The sequence below is a fragment of the Nothobranchius furzeri genome, chromosome 3 (assembly GCF_043380555.1).
Source record: "Nothobranchius furzeri strain GRZ-AD chromosome 3, NfurGRZ-RIMD1, whole genome shotgun sequence".
NCBI lineage: Eukaryota > Metazoa > Chordata > Actinopteri > Cyprinodontiformes > Nothobranchiidae > Nothobranchius > Nothobranchius furzeri.
Genome location: NC_091743.1, coordinates 80118131 through 80130978, shown reverse-complemented (window position 1 = coordinate 80130978; position 12848 = coordinate 80118131). Strand labels below are relative to the sequence as shown.

The 12848-nt window shown below is 36.8% G+C and overlaps 16 non-coding genes across 16 annotated transcripts; all 16 read right to left on the bottom strand.

The window, feature by feature from the left end:
* Nucleotides 1-108: 108 nt before the first annotated feature.
* On the bottom strand, nt 109-180 carry trnap-agg (transfer RNA proline (anticodon AGG)). The gene has a single exon. It is a non-coding gene; the product is annotated as a tRNA-Pro (tRNA).
* Nucleotides 181-997: 817 nt separating this feature from the next.
* trnap-ugg (transfer RNA proline (anticodon UGG)) lies at nt 998-1069 on the bottom strand. Its single transcript has one exon. It is a non-coding gene; the product is annotated as a tRNA-Pro (tRNA).
* A 283-nt stretch (nt 1070-1352) lies between these two features.
* Nucleotides 1353-1424, bottom strand: trnap-agg (transfer RNA proline (anticodon AGG)). Its single transcript has one exon. It is a non-coding gene; the product is annotated as a tRNA-Pro (tRNA).
* Nucleotides 1425-2240: 816 nt separating this feature from the next.
* On the bottom strand, nt 2241-2312 carry trnap-agg (transfer RNA proline (anticodon AGG)). The gene has a single exon. It is a non-coding gene; the product is annotated as a tRNA-Pro (tRNA).
* An 818-nt stretch (nt 2313-3130) lies between these two features.
* Nucleotides 3131-3202, bottom strand: trnap-agg (transfer RNA proline (anticodon AGG)). Its single transcript has one exon. It is a non-coding gene; the product is annotated as a tRNA-Pro (tRNA).
* Nucleotides 3203-4019: 817 nt separating this feature from the next.
* Nucleotides 4020-4091, bottom strand: trnap-ugg (transfer RNA proline (anticodon UGG)). The gene has a single exon. It is a non-coding gene; the product is annotated as a tRNA-Pro (tRNA).
* A 283-nt stretch (nt 4092-4374) lies between these two features.
* Nucleotides 4375-4446, bottom strand: trnap-agg (transfer RNA proline (anticodon AGG)). The gene has a single exon. It is a non-coding gene; the product is annotated as a tRNA-Pro (tRNA).
* Nucleotides 4447-5263: 817 nt separating this feature from the next.
* Nucleotides 5264-5335, bottom strand: trnap-agg (transfer RNA proline (anticodon AGG)). The gene has a single exon. It is a non-coding gene; the product is annotated as a tRNA-Pro (tRNA).
* Nucleotides 5336-6152: 817 nt separating this feature from the next.
* trnap-agg (transfer RNA proline (anticodon AGG)) lies at nt 6153-6224 on the bottom strand. The gene has a single exon. It is a non-coding gene; the product is annotated as a tRNA-Pro (tRNA).
* An 817-nt stretch (nt 6225-7041) lies between these two features.
* trnap-ugg (transfer RNA proline (anticodon UGG)) lies at nt 7042-7113 on the bottom strand. The gene has a single exon. It is a non-coding gene; the product is annotated as a tRNA-Pro (tRNA).
* A 283-nt stretch (nt 7114-7396) lies between these two features.
* Nucleotides 7397-7468, bottom strand: trnap-agg (transfer RNA proline (anticodon AGG)). The gene has a single exon. It is a non-coding gene; the product is annotated as a tRNA-Pro (tRNA).
* Nucleotides 7469-8285: 817 nt separating this feature from the next.
* trnap-agg (transfer RNA proline (anticodon AGG)) lies at nt 8286-8357 on the bottom strand. Its single transcript has one exon. It is a non-coding gene; the product is annotated as a tRNA-Pro (tRNA).
* Nucleotides 8358-9174: 817 nt separating this feature from the next.
* On the bottom strand, nt 9175-9246 carry trnap-agg (transfer RNA proline (anticodon AGG)). The gene has a single exon. It is a non-coding gene; the product is annotated as a tRNA-Pro (tRNA).
* An 817-nt stretch (nt 9247-10063) lies between these two features.
* On the bottom strand, nt 10064-10135 carry trnap-ugg (transfer RNA proline (anticodon UGG)). Its single transcript has one exon. It is a non-coding gene; the product is annotated as a tRNA-Pro (tRNA).
* A 1172-nt stretch (nt 10136-11307) lies between these two features.
* Nucleotides 11308-11379, bottom strand: trnap-agg (transfer RNA proline (anticodon AGG)). Its single transcript has one exon. It is a non-coding gene; the product is annotated as a tRNA-Pro (tRNA).
* Nucleotides 11380-12196: 817 nt separating this feature from the next.
* trnap-agg (transfer RNA proline (anticodon AGG)) lies at nt 12197-12268 on the bottom strand. The gene has a single exon. It is a non-coding gene; the product is annotated as a tRNA-Pro (tRNA).
* Nucleotides 12269-12848: the final 580 nt, after the last annotated feature.

Genomic DNA, 12848 nt, shown 5'->3' with positions numbered 1-12848 from the left:
ATAATAGGCTGTGTGTCAAGAAAACCTAAAATAGTCAGGTTGTCCTTTCATTTGATTGATGTGCTTATCATACTTGGGAAACACACATCTCAACAATGATTATATCTTGGGCTCGTCCGGGATTTGAACCCGGGACCTCTCGCACCCTAAGCGAGAATCATACTCCTAGACCAACGAGCCACATTTATAAATATTAGTTCATCAGGAAACTAAAAAATTCAAGCCATAACTTCCACAGTTTATTATGTTGTCCTAAGATAAAAAAGAGGCTATGTTTCATTTTGTATTGTTGATTTAGTTAGTATTTTTGACAACCAGCTAGTAACCTTGTTCTTTTCAATCAACATGGCAATCCTTTGAGGATCATTATCAAGATTTCCATGACATTGAGTGTATATGTTATGCTCATGTATGTAACAAGAACATGAGGTCCTTACTCTTTGATTTTTAGTTCACAGTAGATTTAAAACACTAAAGGGTTGGTACATAAACAAGATTTGGTTGAGGGAAGAATTCATGTTTGAGTGAGGTTGTGTTGCAAATGATTGAGTTGCTCTATAGTTAAAAATAATTCTCCTCATTTTACCTTTATTATTTATATTAAGTGACTTTAGAACAAGTACTTTTTAGCAATGAAAGCTGGGCTTGTCTGTGATTTGAACCCAGTATTTCTTGCACCCAAAGAGATAACCATACTCCTAGACCAACGAGCCTCTTGTTTTAGACTTCAAAAATAATGAAACTCAAGGGTGACCTTTTCATCTGGTATTATCTACCAGCAAACGTGGAGATCTTTCACTAACCGACTGTTCATGTTAATGTTCTGTGGGTTCAATATAATTGGGAGTCGGCGGAAAGAGAATGATTTTCCTGGGTCTTTATCAAATGAATAATAGGCTGTGTGTGAAGGAAACCCCAACTTGTCAGGTTTTTTTTCCACTTCATTTATGTCTTTTTCATACTTGGCAAGAACACATTTCAACAAAGAGTTTATCTAGGGCTCGTCCGGGATTTGAACCCGGGACCTCTCGCACCCAAAGCGAGAATCATACTCCTAGACCAACGAGCCTCTTGTATAACTCTTCAAAATGTATGAAACTCAGGGATGACATTTTGATCTGGTATTACCAAATAGCAAATGTGGAGAGTCTTTCACTAACCTACTGGTCAAGTTAAAGTTCAGTGGGTTCAATATAATTGGGAGTTGGCTTAAAGAGAATGTTTTTCTTGGGTCTTCATCAAATGAATAATAGGCTGTGTGAAGAAAACCCCAACTTGTCAGGTTGTTCTTTCACTAGATTGATGTTTAAATCATACTTGGCAAACACACATCTCAACAATGATTGTATCTTGGGCTCGTCCGGGATTTGAACCCGGGACCTCTCGCACCCTAAGCGAGAATCATACTCCTAGACCAACGAGCCACGTTATTTATGATAAGTTCTCCAGGAAACAAAAAAATTCAAGCCAAAACTTCCACAGTTTATTATGTTGTCCTAAGATAAAAAAGAGGCTATGTTTCATTTTGTATTGTGGATTTAGTTAGTATTTTTGACAACCAGCTAGTGACCTTGTTCTTTTCAATCAACATGGCAATCCTTTGAGGATCATTGTCAAGATTTCCATGACATTGAGTGTATCTGTTATGCTCGTGTATGTAACAAGAACATTTTGTCTTTACTCTTTGATTTTTAGTACACAGTAGATTTAAAAAACCTAAAGAGTTTGCATAGAAACAAGATTTAGTCGAGGGAAAAAATTAATGTTTGAGTGAGGTTGTGTTGCAAATGATTGAGTTCCTCTTTGAATAGAACTCATTCTCCTCAATTGCCCTTTATTTATATTAAGTGACTTCAGAACAAGTACTTTCTAGCAATGAAGGCTGTGCTCAACTGGGATTTGAACCCCGTATCTCTTGCACCCAAAGCGATAACCATGTTCCTAGACCAATGACCCTCTTGTATATGTTATCAAAATTCATGAAACTCAGGGATGACCTTTTCATCTGGTATTACCAACTAGCAAACGTGGAGATCTTTCACTAACCTACTGTTCAAGTTAAAGTTCAGTGGGTTCAATATAATTGGGAGTTGGCTTAAAGAGAATGTTTTTCTTGGGTCTTTATCAAATGAATAATAGGCTGTGTGTCAAGAAAACGCCAACTAGTCAGGTTGTCCTTTCATTTCATTGATGTGCTTATCATACTTGGGAAACACACATCTCAACAATGATTGTATCCTGGGCTCGTCCGGGATTTGAACCCGGGACCTCTCGCACCCTAAGCGAGAATCATACTCCTAGACCAACGAGCCACATTTATAAATATAAGTTCATCAGGAAACTAAAAAATTCAAGCCAAAACTTCCACAGTTTATTATGTTGTCCTAAGATAAAAAAAAGAGGCTATGTTTCATTTTGTATTGTTGATTTAGTTAGTATTTTTGACAACCAGCTAGTAACCTTGTTCTTTTCAATCAACATGGCAATCCTTTGAGGATCATTGTCAAGATGTCCATGACATTGAGTGTATCTGTTATGCTCGTGTATGTAACAAGAACATTTTGTCCTTACTCTTTGATTTTTAGTACACAGTAGATTTAAAAAACCTAAAGAGTTGGCATAGAAACAAGATTTAGTTGAGGGAAAAAATTAATGTTTGAGTGAGGTTGTGTTGCAAATGATTGAGTTCCTCTTTGAATAGAACTCATTCTCCTCAATTGCCCTTTATTTAAATTAAGTGACTTCAGAACAAGTACTTTCTAGCAATGAAGGCTGTGCTCGACTGGGATTTGAACCCCGTATGTCTTGCACCCAAAGCGATAACCATGTTCCTAGGCCAATGACCCTCTTGTATATGTCTTCAAAATTCATGAAACTCAGGGATGACCTTTTCATCTGGTATTACCAAGTAGCAAACGTGGAGATCTTTCACTAACCTACTGTTCAAGTTAAAGTTCAGTGGGTTCAATTTAATTGGGAGTTGGCTTAAAGAGAATGTTTTTCTTGGGACTTTATCAAATGAATAATAGGCTGTGTGTCAAGAAAACCTAAAATAGTCAGGTTGTCCTTTCATTTGATTGATGTGCTTATCATACTTGGGAAACACACATCTCAACAATGATTGTATCTTGGGCTCGTCCGGGATTTGAACCCGGGACCTCTCGCACCCTAAGCGAGAATCATACTCCTAGACCAACGAGCCACATTTATAAATATAAGTTCATCAGGAAACTAAAAAATTCAAGCCATAACTTCCACAGTTTATTATGTTGTCCTAAGATAAAAAAGAGGCTATGTTTCATTTTGTATTGTTGATTTAGTTAGTATTTTTGACAACCAGCTAGTAACCTTGTTCTTTTCAATCAACATGGCAATCCTTTGAGGATCATTATCAAGATTTCCATGACATTGAGTGTATATGTTATGCTCATGTATGTAACAAGAACATGAGGTCCTTACTCTTTGATTTTTAGTTCACAGTAGATTTAAAACACTAAAGGGTTGGTACATAAACAAGATTTGGTTGAGGGAAGAATTCATGTTTGAGTGAGGTTGTGTTGCAAATGATTGAGTTGCTCTATAGTTAAAAATAATTCTCCTCATTTTACCTTTATTATTTATATTAAGTGACTTTAGAACAAGTACTTTTTAGCAATGAAAGCTGGGCTTGTCTGTGATTTGAACCCAGTATTTCTTGCACCCAAAGAGATAACCATACTCTTAGACCAACGAGCCTCTTGTTTTAGACTTCAAAAATAATGAAACTCAAGGGTGACCTTTTCATCTGGTATTATCTACCAGCAAACGTGGAGATCTTTCACTAACCGACTGTTCATGTTAATGTTCTGTGGGTTCAATATAATTGGGAGTCGGCGGAAAGAGAATGATTTTCCTGGGTCTTTATCAAATGAATAATAGGCTGTGTGTGAAGGAAACCCCAACTTGTCAGGTTTTTTTTCCACTTCATTTATGTCTTTTTCATACTTGGCAAGAACACATTTCAACAAAGAGTTTATCTAGGGCTCGTCCGGGATTTGAACCCGGGACCTCTCGCACCCAAAGCGAGAATCATACTCCTAGACCAACGAGCCTCTTGTATAACTCTTCAAAATGTATGAAACTCAGGGATGACATTTTGATCTGGTATTACCAAATAGCAAATGTGGAGAGTCTTTCACTAACCTACTGGTCAAGTTAAAGTTCAGTGGGTTCAATATAATTGGGAGTTGGCTTAAAGAGAATGTTTTTCTTGGGTCTTCATCAAATGAATAATAGGCTGTGTGAAGAAAACCCCAACTTGTCAGGTTGTTCTTTCACTAGATTGATGTTTAAATCATACTTGGCAAACACACATCTCAACAATGATTGTATCTTGGGCTCGTCCGGGATTTGAACCCGGGACCTCTCGCACCCTAAGCGAGAATCATACTCCTAGACCAACGAGCCACGTTATTTATGATAAGTTCTCCAGGAAACAAAAAAATTCAAGCCAAAACTTCCACAGTTTATTATGTTGTCCTAAGATAAAAAAGAGGCTATGTTTCATTTTGTATTGTTGATTTAGTTAGTATTTTTGACAACCAGCTAGTGACCTTGTTCTTTTCAATCAACATGGCAATCCTTTGAGGATCATTGTCAAGATTTCCATGACATTGAGTGTATCTGTTATGCTCGTGTATGTAACAAGAACATTTTGTCCTTACTCTTTGATTTTTAGTACACAGTAGATTTAAAAAACCTAAAGAGTTGGCATAGAAACAAGATTTAGTTGAGGGAAAAAAATAATGTTTGAGTGAGGTTGTGTTGCAAATGATTGAGTTCCTCTTTGAATAGAACTCATTCTCCTCAATTGCCCTTTTATTTATATTAAGTGACTTTAGAACAAGTACTATCTAGCAATGAAGGCTGTGCTCGACTGGGATTAGAACCCCGTATCTCTTGCACCCAAAGCGATAACCATGTTCCTAGACCAATGACCCTCTTGTATATGTCTTCAAAATTCATGAAACTCAGGGATGACCTTTTCATCTGGTATTACCAACTAGCAAACGTGGAGATCTTTCACTAACCTACTGTTCAAGTTAAAGTTCAGTGGGTTCAATATAATTGGGAGTTGGCTTAAAGAGAATGTTTTTCTTGGGTCTTTATCAAATGAATAATAGGCTGTGTGTCAAGAAAACCCCAACTAGTCAGGTTGTCCTTTCATTTCATTGATGTGCTTATCATACTTGGGAAACACACATCTCAACAATGATTGTATCCTGGGCTCGTCCGGGATTTGAACCCGGGACCTCTCGCACCCTAAGCGAGAATCATACTCCTAGACCAACGAGCTACATTTATAAATATAAGTTCATCAGGAAACTAAAAAATTCAAGCCAAAACTTCCACAGTTTATTATGTTGTCCTAAGATAAAAAAAGAGGCTATGTTTCATTTTGTATTGTTGATTTAGTTAGTATTTTTGACAACCAGCTAGTAACCTTGTTCTTTTCAATCAACATGGCAATCCTTTGAGGATCATTGTCAAGATGTCCATGACATTGAGTGTATCTGTTATGCTCGTGTATGTAACAAGAACATTTTGTCCTTACTCTTTGATTTTTAGTACACAGTAGATTTAAAAAACCTAAAGAGTTGGCATAGAAACAAGATTTAGTTGAGGGAAAAAATTAATGTTTGAGTGAGGTTGTGTTGCAAATGATTGAGTTCCTCTTTGAATAGAACTCATTCTCCTCAATTGCCCTTTATTTATATTAAGTGACTTCAGAACAAGTACTTTCTAGCAATGAAGGCTGTGCTCGACTGGGATTTGAACCCCGTATCTCTTGCACCCAAAGCGATAACCATGTTCCTAGACCAATGACCCTCTTGTATATGTCTTCAAAATTCATGAAACTCAGGGATGACCTTTTCATCTGGTATTACCAAGTAGCAAACGTGGAGATCTTTCACTAACCTACTGTTCAGGTTAAAGTTCAGTGGGTTCAATTTAATTGGGAGTTGGCTTAAAGAGAATGTTTTTCTTGGGACTTTATCAAATGAATAATAGGCTGTGTGTCAAGAAAACCTAAACTAGTCAGGTTGTCCTTTCATTTGATTGATGTGCTTATCATACTTGGGAAACACACATCTCAACAATGATTATATCTTGGGCTCGTCCGGGATTTGAACCCGGGACCTCTCGCATCCTAAGCGAGAATCATACTCCTAGACCAACGAGCCACATTTATAAATATAAGTTCATCAGGAAACTAAAAAATTCAAGCCATAACTTCCACAGTTTATTATGTTGTCCTAAGATAAAAAAGAGGCTATGTTTCATTTTGTATTGTTGATTTAGTTAGTATTTTTGACAACCAGCTAGTAACCTTGTTCTTTTCAATCAACATGGCAATCCTTTGAGGATCATTATCAAGATTTCCATGACATTGAGTGTATATGTTATGCTCATGTATGTAACAAGAACATGAGGTCCTTACTCTTTGATTTTTAGTTCACAGTAGATTTAAAACACTAAAGGGTTGGTACATAAACAAGATTTGGTTGAGGGAAGAATTCATGTTTGAGTGAGGTTGTGTTGCAAATGATTGAGTTGCTCTAAAGTTAAAAATAATTCTCCTCATTTTACCTTTATTATTTATATTAAGTGACTTTAGAACAAGTACTTTTTAGCAATGAAAGCTGGGCTTGTCTGTGATTTGAACCCAGTATTTCTTGCACCCAAAGAGATAACCATACTCTTAGACCAACGAGCCTCTTGTTTTAGACTTCAAAAATAATGAAACTCAAGGGTGACCTTTTCATCTGGTATTATCTACCAGCAAACGTGGAGATCTTTCACTAACCGACTGTTCATGTTAATGTTCTGTGGGTTCAATATAATTGGGAGTCGGCGGAAAGAGAATGATTTTCCTGGGTCTTTATCAAATGAATAATAGGCTGTGTGTGAAGGAAACCCCAACTTGTCAGGTTTTTTTTCCACTTCATTTATGTCTTTTTCATACTTGGCAAGAACACATTTCAACAAAGAGTTTATCTAGGGCTCGTCCGGGATTTGAACCCGGGACCTCTCGCACCCAAAGCGAGAATCATACTCCTAGACCAACGAGCCTCTTGTATAACTCTTCAAAATGTATGAAACTCAGGGATGACATTTTGATCTGGTATTACCAAATAGCAAATGTGGAGAGTCTTTCACTAACCTACTGGTCAAGTTAAAGTTCAGTGGGTTCAATATAATTGGGAGTTGGCTTAAAGAGAATGTTTTTCTTGGGTCTTCATCAAATGAATAATAGGCTGTGTGAAGAAAACCCCAACTTGTCAGGTTGTTCTTTCACTAGATTGATGTTTAAATCATACTTGGCAAACACACATCTCAACAATGATTGTATCTTGGGCTCGTCCGGGATTTGAACCCGGGACCTCTCGCACCCTAAGCGAGAATCATACTCCTAGACCAACGAGCCACGTTATTTATGATAAGTTCTCCAGGAAACAAAAAAATTCAAGCCAAAACTTCCACAGTTTATTATGTTGTCCTAAGATAAAAAAGAGGCTATGTTTCATTTTGTATTGTTGATTTAGTTAGTATTTTTGACAACCAGCTAGTGACCTTGTTCTTTTCAATCAACATGGCAATCCTTTGAGGATCATTGTCAAGATTTCCATGACATTGAGTGTATCTGTTATGCTCGTGTATGTAACAAGAACATTTTGTCCTTACTCTTTGATTTTTAGTACACAGTAGATTTAAAAAACCTAAAGAGTTGGCATAGAAACAAGATTTAGTTGAGGGAAAAAAATAATGTTTGAGTGAGGTTGTGTTGCAAATGATTGAGTTCCTCTTTGAATAGAACTCATTCTCCTCAATTGCCCTTTTATTTATATTAAGTGACTTTAGAACAAGTACTATCTAGCAATGAAGGCTGTGCTCGACTGGGATTAGAACCCCGTATCTCTTGCACCCAAAGCGATAACCATGTTCCTAGACCAATGACCCTCTTGTATATGTCTTCAAAATTCATGAAACTCAGGGATGACCTTTTCATCTGGTATTACCAACTAGCAAACGTGGAGATCTTTCACTAACCTACTGTTCAAGTTAAAGTTCAGTGGGTTCAATATAATTGGGAGTTGGCTTAAAGAGAATGTTTTTCTTGGGTCTTTATCAAATGAATAATAGGCTGTGTGTCAAGAAAACCCCAACTAGTCAGGTTGTCCTTTCATTTCATTGATGTGCTTATCATACTTGGGAAACACACATCTCAACAATGATTGTATCCTGGGCTCGTCCGGGATTTGAACCCGGGACCTCTCGCACCCTAAGCGAGAATCATACTCCTAGACCAACGAGCTACATTTATAAATATAAGTTCATCAGGAAACTAAAAAATTCAAGCCAAAACTTCCACAGTTTATTATGTTGTCCTAAGATAAAAAAAGAGGCTATGTTTCATTTTGTATTGTTGATTTAGTTAGTATTTTTGACAACCAGCTAGTAACCTTGTTCTTTTCAATCAACATGGCAATCCTTTGAGGATCATTGTCAAGATGTCCATGACATTGAGTGTATCTGTTATGCTCGTGTATGTAACAAGAACATTTTGTCCTTACTCTTTGATTTTTAGTACACAGTAGATTTAAAAAACCTAAAGAGTTGGCATAGAAACAAGATTTAGTTGAGGGAAAAAATTAATGTTTGAGTGAGGTTGTGTTGCAAATGATTGAGTTCCTCTTTGAATAGAACTCATTCTCCTCAATTGCCCTTTATTTATATTAAGTGACTTCAGAACAAGTACTTTCTAGCAATGAAGGCTGTGCTCGACTGGGATTTGAACCTCGTATCTCTTGCACCCAAAGCGATAACCATGTTCCTAGACCAATGACCCTCTTGTATATGTCTTCAAAATTCATGAAACTCAGGGATGACCTTTTCATCTGGTATTACCAAGTAGCAAACGTGGAGATCTTTCACTAACCTACTGTTCAGGTTAAAGTTCAGTGGGTTCAATTTAATTGGGAGTTGGCTTAAAGAGAATGTTTTTCTTGGGACTTTATCAAATGAATAATAGGCTGTGTGTCAAGAAAACCTAAACTAGTCAGGTTGTCCTTTCATTTGATTGATGTGCTTATCATACTTGGGAAACACACATCTCAACAATGATTATATCTTGGGCTCGTCCGGGATTTGAACCCGGGACCTCTCGCACCCTAAGCGAGAATCATACTCCTAGACCAACGAGCCACATTTATAAATATAAGTTCATCAGGAAACTAAAAAATTCAAGCCATAACTTCCACAGTTTATTATGTTGTCCTAAGATAAAAAAGAGGCTATGTTTCATTTTGTATTGTTGATTTAGTTAGTATTTTTGACAACCAGCTAGTAACCTTGTTCTTTTCAATCAACATGGCAATCCTTTGAGGATCATTATCAAGATTTCCATGACATTGAGTGTATATGTTATGCTCATGTATGTAACAAGAACATGAGGTCCTTACTCTTTGATTTTTAGTTCACAGTAGATTTAAAACACTAAAGGGTTGGTACATAAACAAGATTTGGTTGAGGGAAGAATTCATGTTTGAGTGAGGTTGTGTTGCAAATGATTGAGTTGCTCTAAAGTTAAAAATAATTCTCCTCATTTTACCTTTATTATTTATATTAAGTGACTTTAGAACAAGTACTTTTTAGCAATGAAAGCTGGGCTTGTCTGTGATTTGAACCCAGTATTTCTTGCACCCAAAGAGATAACCATACTCCTAGACCAACGAGCCTCTTGTTTTAGACTTCAAAAATAATGAAACTCAAGGGTGACCTTTTCATCTGGTATTATCTACCAGCAAACGTGGAGATCTTTCACTAACCGACTGTTCATGTTAAAGTTCTGTGGGTTCAATATAATTGGGAGTCGGCGGAAAGAGAATGATTTTCCTGGGTCTTTATCAAATGAATAATAGGCTGTGTGTGAAGGAAACCCCAACTTGTCAGGTTTTTTTTCCACTTCATTTATGTCTTTTTCATACTTGGCAAGAACACATTTCAACAAAGAGTTTATCTAGGGCTCGTCCGGGATTTGAACCCGGGACCTCTCGCACCCAAAGCGAGAATCATACTCCTAGACCAACGAGCCTCTTGTATAACTATTCAAAATGTATGAAACTCAGGGATGACATTTTGATCTGGTATTACCAAATAGCAAATGTGGAGAGTCTTTCACTAACCTACTGGTCAAGTTAAAGTTCAGTGGGTTCAATATAATTGGGAGTTGGCTTAAAGAGAATGTTTTTCTTGGGTCTTCATCAAATGAATAATAGGCTGTGTGAAGAAAACCCCAACTTGTCAGGTTGTTCTTTCACTAGATTGATGTTTAAATCATACTTGGCAAACACACATCTCAACAATGATTGTATCTTGGGCTCGTCCGGGATTTGAACCCGGGACCTCTCACACCCTAAGCGAGAATCATGCTCCTAGACCAACGTGCCACGTTATTAATGACAAGTTCTCCAGGAAACTAAAAAATTCAAGCCAAAACTTCCACAGTTTATTATGTTGTCCTAAGATAAAAAAGAGGCTATGTTTCATTATGGATTGTTGATTTAGTTAGTATTTTTGACAACCAGCTAGTGACCTTGTTCTTTTCAATCAACATGGCAATCCTTTGAGGATCATTGTCAAGATTTCCATGACATTGAGTGTATCTGTTATGCTCGTGTATGTAACAAGAACATTTTGTCCTTACTCTTTGATTTTTAGTACACAGTAGATTTAAAAAACCTAAAGAGTTGGCATAGAAACAAGATTTAGTTGAGGGAAAAAAATAATGTTTGAGTGAGGTTGTGTTGCAAATGATTGAGTTCCTCTTTGAATAGAACTCATTCTCCTCAATTGCCCTTTTATTTATATTAAGTGACTTTAGAACAAGTACTATCTAGCAATGAAGGCTGTGCTCGACTGGGATTTGAACCCCGTATCTCTTGCACCCAAAGCGATAACCATGTTCCTAGACCAATGACCCTCTTGTATATGTCTTCAAAATTCATGAAACTCAGGGATGACCTTTTCATCTGGTATTACCAACTAGCAAACGTGGAGATCTTTCACTAACCTACTGTTCAAGTTAAAGTTCAGTGGGTTCAATATAATTGGGAGTTGGCTTAAAGAGAATGTTTTTCTTGGGTCTTTATCAAATGAATAATAGGCTGTGTGTCAAGAAAACCCCAACTAGTCAGGTTGTCCTTTCATTTCATTGATGTGCTTATCATACTTGGGAAACACACATCTCAACAATGATTGTATCCTGGGCTCGTCCGGGATTTGAACCCGGGACCTCTCGCACCCTAAGCGAGAATCATACTCCTAGACCAACGAGCCACATTTATAAATATAAGTTCATCAGGAAACTAAAAAATTCAAGCCAAAACTTCCACAGTTTGTTATGTTGTCCTAAGATAAAAAAAGAGGCTATGTTTCATTTTGTATTGTTGATTTAGTTAGTATTTTTGACAACCAGCTAGTAACCTTGTTCTTTTCAATCAACATGGCAATCCTTTGAGGATCATTGTCAAGATGTCCATGACATTGAGTGTATCTGTTATGCTCGTGTATGTAACAAGAACATTTTGTCCTTACTCTTTGATTTTTAGTACACAGTAGATTTAAAAAACCTAAAGAGTTGGCATAGAAACAAGATTTAGTTGAGGGAAAAAATTAATGTTTGAGTGAGGTTGTGTTGCAAATGATTGAGTTCCTCTTTGAATAGAACTCATTCTCCTCAATTGCCCTTTATTTATATTAAGTGACTTCAGAACAAGTACTTTCTAGCAATGAAGGCTGTGCTCGACTGGGATTTGAACCCCGTATCTCTTGCACCCAAAGCGATAACCATGTTCCTAGACCAATGACCCTCTTGTATATGTCTTCAAAATTCATGAAACTCAGGGATGACCTTTTCATCTGGTATTACCAAGTAGCAAACGTGGAGATCTTTCACTAACCTACTGTTCAGGTTAAAGTTCAGTGGGTTCAATTTAATTGGGAGTTGGCTTAAAGAGAATGTTTTTCTTGGGACTTTATCAAATGAATAATAGGCTGTGTGTCAAGAAAACCTTAACTAGTCAGGTTGTCCTTTCATTTGATTGATGTGCTTATCATACTTGGGAAACACACATCTCAACAATGATTATATCTTGGGCTCGTCCGGGATTTGAACCCGGGACCTCTCGCACCCTAAGCGAGAATCATACTCCTAGACCAACGAGCCACATTTATAAATATAAGTTCATCAGGAAACTAAAAAATTCAAGCCATAACTTCCACAGTTTATTATGTTGTCCTAAGATAAAAAAGAGGCTATGTTTCATTTTGTATTGTTGATTTAGTTAGTATTTTTGACAACCAGCTAGTAACCTTGTTCTTTTCAATCAACATGGCAATCCTTTGAGGATCATTATCAAGATTTCCATGACATTGAGTGTATATGTTATGCTCATGTATGTAACAAGAACATGAGGTCCTTACTCTTTGATTTTTAGTTCACAGTAGATTTAAAACACTAAAGGGTTGGTACATAAACAAGATTTGGTTGAGGGAAGAATTCATGTTTGAGTGAGGTTGTGTTGCAAATGATTGAGTTGCTCTAAAGTTAAAAATAATTCTCCTCATTTTACCTTTATTATTTATATTAAGTGACTTTAGAACAAGTACTTTTTAGCAATGAAAGCTGGGCTTGTCTGTGATTTGAACCCAGTATTTCTTGCACCCAAAGAGATAACCATACTCCTAGACCAACGAGCCTCTTGTTTTAGACTTCAAAAATAATGAAACTCAAGGGTGACCTTTTC